The sequence below is a fragment of the Capsicum annuum genome, chromosome 8, assembly GCF_002878395.1.
Source record: "Capsicum annuum cultivar UCD-10X-F1 chromosome 8, UCD10Xv1.1, whole genome shotgun sequence".
Classification (NCBI taxonomy): Eukaryota; Viridiplantae; Streptophyta; class Magnoliopsida; order Solanales; family Solanaceae; genus Capsicum; species Capsicum annuum.
The window spans coordinates 173,517,124-173,523,545 of NC_061118.1; positions in this window are offsets into that span (position 1 = coordinate 173,517,124).

Sequence of the window (6,422 nt, forward strand, 5' to 3'; positions counted from 1 at the left end):
CATGACATATGAATTTTAAAGTGGTAAATGTTAGAGGCAATTTTACCATATCACCGTCTGGATATTTAAGTCAATGCTTTGAGAAATGTATTGAATAACGACTGTAATTAATAACTAAGGATAAAATGAGTAGAAATAAGTAATTATCAATTGATTTATCAAAATGGATAAATATTATTAAACATCTATTTTTAGTATAGTGAACAATAAAGATGAATGGAAGGTTAGCTTTTGAAGCACATGTCGATACTCTCATAACAAGTTACCGCTTCTTCGATATTGGGGTTTAATTCAACTTCCCAAAGCGAAACACCATATTGTCATCATCCCAAAAATTCGTTAGTATGTGGACCATTTCATGCCAAGCGCCCAAGAAAGGTAGGTGCCCGATTTGCGTCCTAACAATCTTTATATCTTTTGCATTCATATAGAACCAACACACTTTAAGGATGTTATCGGGGTTGGTAACCATTTTAAATCTTCTGCAAGGATATAGTTGAGTCATTCTTACATGGAAGCAAACTAAATAAGTCTTTTCTCTACCCAAAGGATAGTGTGTTGCATTAAATAATATATATTTCTTCAACACATAAGTATGATTCATATGTAATTGACTCGTGGTCAATAGATGCAGGGCAAGTTTTCTGATGGGCTCAATACCCCTGCAGGTATTGAGTCGTCCTAGGCTCATGTCTAAAAAATGATTTTGATTTTCGCTATATCCTAGATGTTTAGATTGGGCTTGGATTAGGTTCCCAAGTAGATAACTTGAGTTTGGAAATATAAATAGCCATCAAACACCAAATGTGCCAATAAACATATTCCCAACACTTCATTTGAAGTTGAACATAGGACCCTCGACAATCGCAAAATTGCAAATAATTTATATATTTTAAAGAGATGTGAAAGTATGCCATGAAATGCAACAATTTAAACTTAATGCAACAATTTAAACTTTTGTGAAAATTTAAACATATAAGCAAACAAACAGTTTAAATATTACAAACCCGGATAATCAAAGAAATTAACTCAAATATTTGGTTAGAACCCAGTTAAAATCTCCAGAAGAGTCGCTATTTTTGTTTTACAGAGAAAAGATGACTATTGCGTTTTTTACGAATTCAAATATTTTTTTTAATTCAAACTCAATTTTTGAAAACAGAGTCACCGCTTAATTTATTTGATAATTTTAAAAAAATAAATAAATAAAATTATAAGTCAAGTTACTTAACTACAAGTGACTCGTAATTTACAAGTTGCGTAACTTGTAATTACCATGGTTGACTAATAGAGTTAGGGGTCGTTTGATTTAAATATAAATTATACCGGGATGAATTATGTTAGAATAAGTTATACTCATGGGCGGAGCTAGCCTTTTATTAGGGGGTTCGAATGAAACACCCTTCAGCAAAAAATTATACTATTAATGTATGATTGTAATGATTTTTTATGTAGATATTTTAGATGTTGAATCTCTTTCGACTATCTTTTCTTCAATTTTTGAACCCCCTCAACTAAAATCCCGACTCCGTCTCTTGTTATATAAGGATTAATTATGTTGAGATTATTTCTTATAGTGTTTAATTTGTTGTATTCAAAATAACATGCATGATATAATTTATAAGAATCAATTAATTGATTACAAATATACCCTTTACCTTATTTAGCTTTTTTTAATTATTATATAATTTCTTTTCAAGCTTTAAATACTCCCCCTTAAAAATAAAACTTCTATCTTATTTAGCTTAATTTTCGTGTGTGTGCATTTTCATGATTATGCCGTGTGTATTCAAAAATAAATCTTACATCTTATTTAGTTTGAAATAAAACTTCTTGCTTAAGTTTGTTAAAGTAAAAGAAAATTTGTTGTTTATGTCATTTAATTTAAACACATATCACTCATATACCATAAAATATTAAAATTCATTTTAATTGATATATACAATATCAATTTTTAAGTGATTAAAAAATTATTTAATTTAAATATGTAATTCAACAATGGAGTCAACATTTTTATTATTCTCAAGAGAAATCAAAATATATAAATAAATATAATAATTAGTCAAATAAATTTATCGTATAATATATTTATAAATAAAAAATATATTTATATTATATAATTTTTTTAATAAAAAAATAAAGATTTATGTAAAATAACGCGTAGTGAAGATTGTGTTATTATAAATTGTATCAAAAATATTGTGAATATCCATAAAGGTGAAAAGTGATTATAAAAAGAATTTATGCGAGACTTTTGTTATTTTAATTACTTGATCCAAAGACAACTTATGCTGGTATTACTTTACCATCAAGAGGGAGGGATAACTTATTTCGATACTAATTAATAGTTTCGGAATAAATTATTCAAAGTTGTACAACCAAACAAATAATTATGAGGCATTAACATTTATCCCCTAATTATTTTTTACTCTTATACGTCACGCCAAACTTCGACCCTGGCATGGAGAAAACTCTATTGGAAGTGCTGCCTCCAAATGGGTTCTATTCGGGGCGAATCCAAATTAGTCGAACTCCAATGCAGATATCGGACACCAAATGAGAAATAAAAAAAAGTTTGTACACATATCTGTAAACTCCATGTGTCACTGTGCCACATGACAAACAAACTAAAATTAAAGGAAGTAACTTACTTGCCGTGTACTGCTATTCTCTTTTTATGTACATTCCAAATGCTCCATTATTTGTCCACTTGTCAAGGCTGGTGAGAACTTACCTATTCAAATACTAATCGCCAGAAATGGGAAGGATGCCTTTCCTTCGTTACTCTCACTATTGCTCTTGCAACAAGCTTTGTGCGCTTAAAAGTCTGTTAAAATAACTTTTAAATTATTACTTTTTTTTTTAAGTGTTTGATAATTTTAAAAAAGTTAAAAATTGATTTTTTAAGTCAAAAGTACCTTGTATTTTTGATTTATAAGTCGTTTTAGTTTGACTATATATTTATTCCTTGTAATTCTCATATATTTCAAAATTGTCATCATGTTTGTCCTAAAACAGTTTTCCTCCTCTACTATTTTTGTGTTTCTCTCTCCATGTTTGTATTTTTCTCTCTATTTTGTGTGTTTATTTTTTTTTTCCTAAAAATTACACAAATACACAGCTTATATTTTCAATATTACAAAAAATTCCAACTCTCTAAACATATTACAAAAATCTCAATATATACACAGAATGCTATGTATATGTCGGTTATATTATGTATATTAATAGGGAGAGAGTAAAGTAATTAGAAAAGTGGTAGAGAGTGTAATTACTTTCAAAAGGATTGATATATATGTTATTCATAATCGGTTGCTAGCAATTTGATTCTTGTGGAATTTAGAACTCGGAACCAAAATAAGCCACAAAATAAAAAAAAAGTGATTAAAATAGGTCACATATTTAATAAGTTACCAAAATAGACGAAACGTAATAAATTATTACGTTTCTCACTTTTTTCTTAACGATCAACTGACGAAAATAAATAGTAAACACGATTTGTAAGATGTAATAATTTATTGAGTTTTTCACAAAAAATAAAAAACAAAAAAACAGTGTGCTATCACATTAATTTTTATGTCAAATCATGGAGTTTGTAATAATTTATTGCGTTTTACAAACACTGTTTGTAAAGCGTAAGAATTTATTACAAACTCTAAACAGTGTTTGTAAGTTGTAATAAATTATTAAAACTTACACCTGTTCATGTTAACCCCACCCCACGTAGAAACCTCCCACCTCACCCCACCCCCACCTAACTGTCCTATCTCCTTTCCTCTTTACTTAGTTCTTTTTTTTTTGTGTGTGTGTTAAAAATATGAAATTAATTTTTTTGATTAATGTTTCATATTAGTTTCTGATTAGTATTTCGATTAGGATTTTGAGGAGATTCACATGGACAAATATATTTTTTATTATAATTAACAGAGTAAGAAATCACAATTTAAGTTACGGGTTATAAAAATTGAACCGATAAAAATATTATTGATCTATCTTTATTGGGTTAACGATTTTTTAATGATTTTATAAAAAAATTATTGGGTTATTGATTCGGTTTTGATTTTTTTATTGGGTTATTGAGATAATATATTTGAGGTGCTGACACGTACATACCGTGGTTGTGGTGGTAATAAGAACATAATAAAAAAATCAAAATCGAATCAATAACCCAATAATTATTTTTGTAAAATCATTAAAAAATCATTAACCTTTTAAAGATAAATCAATAACATTTTTATCGGTTCAATTTTTATACACTCATAACTTAAATTACGATTTCTTATTCCATTGATTGTAATAAAAAACATATTTATCCATGTGAGTCTCCTTAAAATACTAATAAGAAACTAATATAAAACGTTAATAAAAAAATAATTTTATATTTTTAACACATAAAAAAAATAAAAGAACTAAGTAAAGGGCAGAGGGTATCGAATAGTTAGCTAGGTGGGGGTGGGGGGTTTACATTTAAAGTTCACATTTAAATAAGGGGCAGGGGCGGTAAGGTGGAGTTGGGGTGGGGTGGGAGGGTTAGCTACGTGGGGTGGGGTGGGAGGGATCTACATGGGGTGGTAAAGATGAATATTTAAAAGTGGATGAAAGTAAAGATGACGTGACATGGACAAGTGTAATATACAACTAACAAGCATTGTTTGTAATTTATAATAAATTATTACGTTTTGCAAACAGTATTTGTAAAACATAATAAATTATTACAAATTACATGATTTAACATAAAAATTGATGTGATAGCACTTTTTTTTGTTTTTTATTTTTTGTAGAAAACGTAATAAAGTATTACATTTTACAAACTGTGTTTACTATTTATTTTCGTCAGTTGACCGTTAAGAAAAATGTGGAAAACGTAATAATTTATTACGTTTAGCTTATTTTGGTAACTTATTAAGTAGTTGACCTATTTTGGTCACTTTTTTATTTTGTGGCTTATTTTGGTTCCGAGTTCTGAAATTTACGAGGACAACAACAACAACAAACCCAGTGTATTCCCACATAGTGGGGTTTGGGGAGGGTAAAATGTACGCAGTCTATACCACTACCTCTGGAGAAGTTAAATTGAGAAGATTTTTTTTAGTAGTTCATTTGACCGAAACAACAAATTTTAATGAGTCGTTAGCAATTCAACTTTTTTAGGTCGACTTTTGTTTAATTTTCCTGAAGAAAAACAGGAAATCAATAAACCCATTTAGTTGAAACAACCATTTTTGCTCCTTTTCGAGTGTTTTTGGTTCAATTTTGAGAAGAAAAAAATATCGTAAAACAAAAATGAGTTAATCAGTGTGGCAAAATTCACAAAGAAAAACGAATTCATTGTTTGCAACATAATTTAAATTCATGGAAAATAAATTTTAACCACAAATAAAAATATGAAGAAACAATAGTTTTATTGATAAACGATGTGAATACAAATCTGTTTCTCCCTTGATTCTTCTCTCTTGATTTTCTCCGTAATTCGAGGGCCGTCAGTAGCATATTTCTCGTATGAATATTTGGATATAAATTTCTCCGTAATTCGAGGGCCGTTAGTGGCGTATTTCTCGAACGTAGGAATATTTGGATTGAAACAACGAATGGGATCTTTAATACAATGCTTCCGTACTCGGTTGAAACTATGAATGGGATTTTTGTAGGAATGAGTGTACGGAGATCCTGATCTTGTTACGAATACCCATCGGTTTAAGTGATATTCAAGATCTAATACCCATCAGTTTAAGGGATATTCAAGATCTTGGAGATGGTTGATCTTTTTACGAATGTCCATCAGTTTATGAGATATTCAAGATGCCTATTTCAGGGAACATGTTACCCTTTAAATAAGCGAGATTTAGGTTAAAGTAGCCTTCTAGAACTCTAACATAATTTGAATTCTTATTGAAGAGTCCACAAATTTTAGATGTCTACATTCATATAGCTGAAACAACAAATTTTGCTCCTTTTTGGATCTCTTTTGTTCAATTTTAATAAGAAAAATGGAGCACAAGTAACTTATTCATTAATGAAAATAATTTTTAAAAATAAATATATTAAGTAGTTTATACTGAAATTGAATTAAAATATAAATTAATTTTAATTTAAATCATTTTAAAAATAAAAATCTAATAGTAATCAACTTTATAGTATAATGTTAACAACTATAAAGGTACCAAACATATCAATAATTTTTTTCATCACTTTTATCGAAATACGCAACCAAACTGCTTATTTTTAAAATAAATTCCAACACTTTTAGAAGAACTTTTAAAGTGTTTTTTAAAAGTCATTTTTTTTTCTTTTTTCAAGGCTATCCAAACAGGCTCAAAGAAACTAAGATAAGAAGATTTGTAATAGCTCCAGATGTTAATGCTGATTGCTGAGCATCAGAGATACTTACAATTTTGTAAAACATGAAATCAACTGCAGAATTT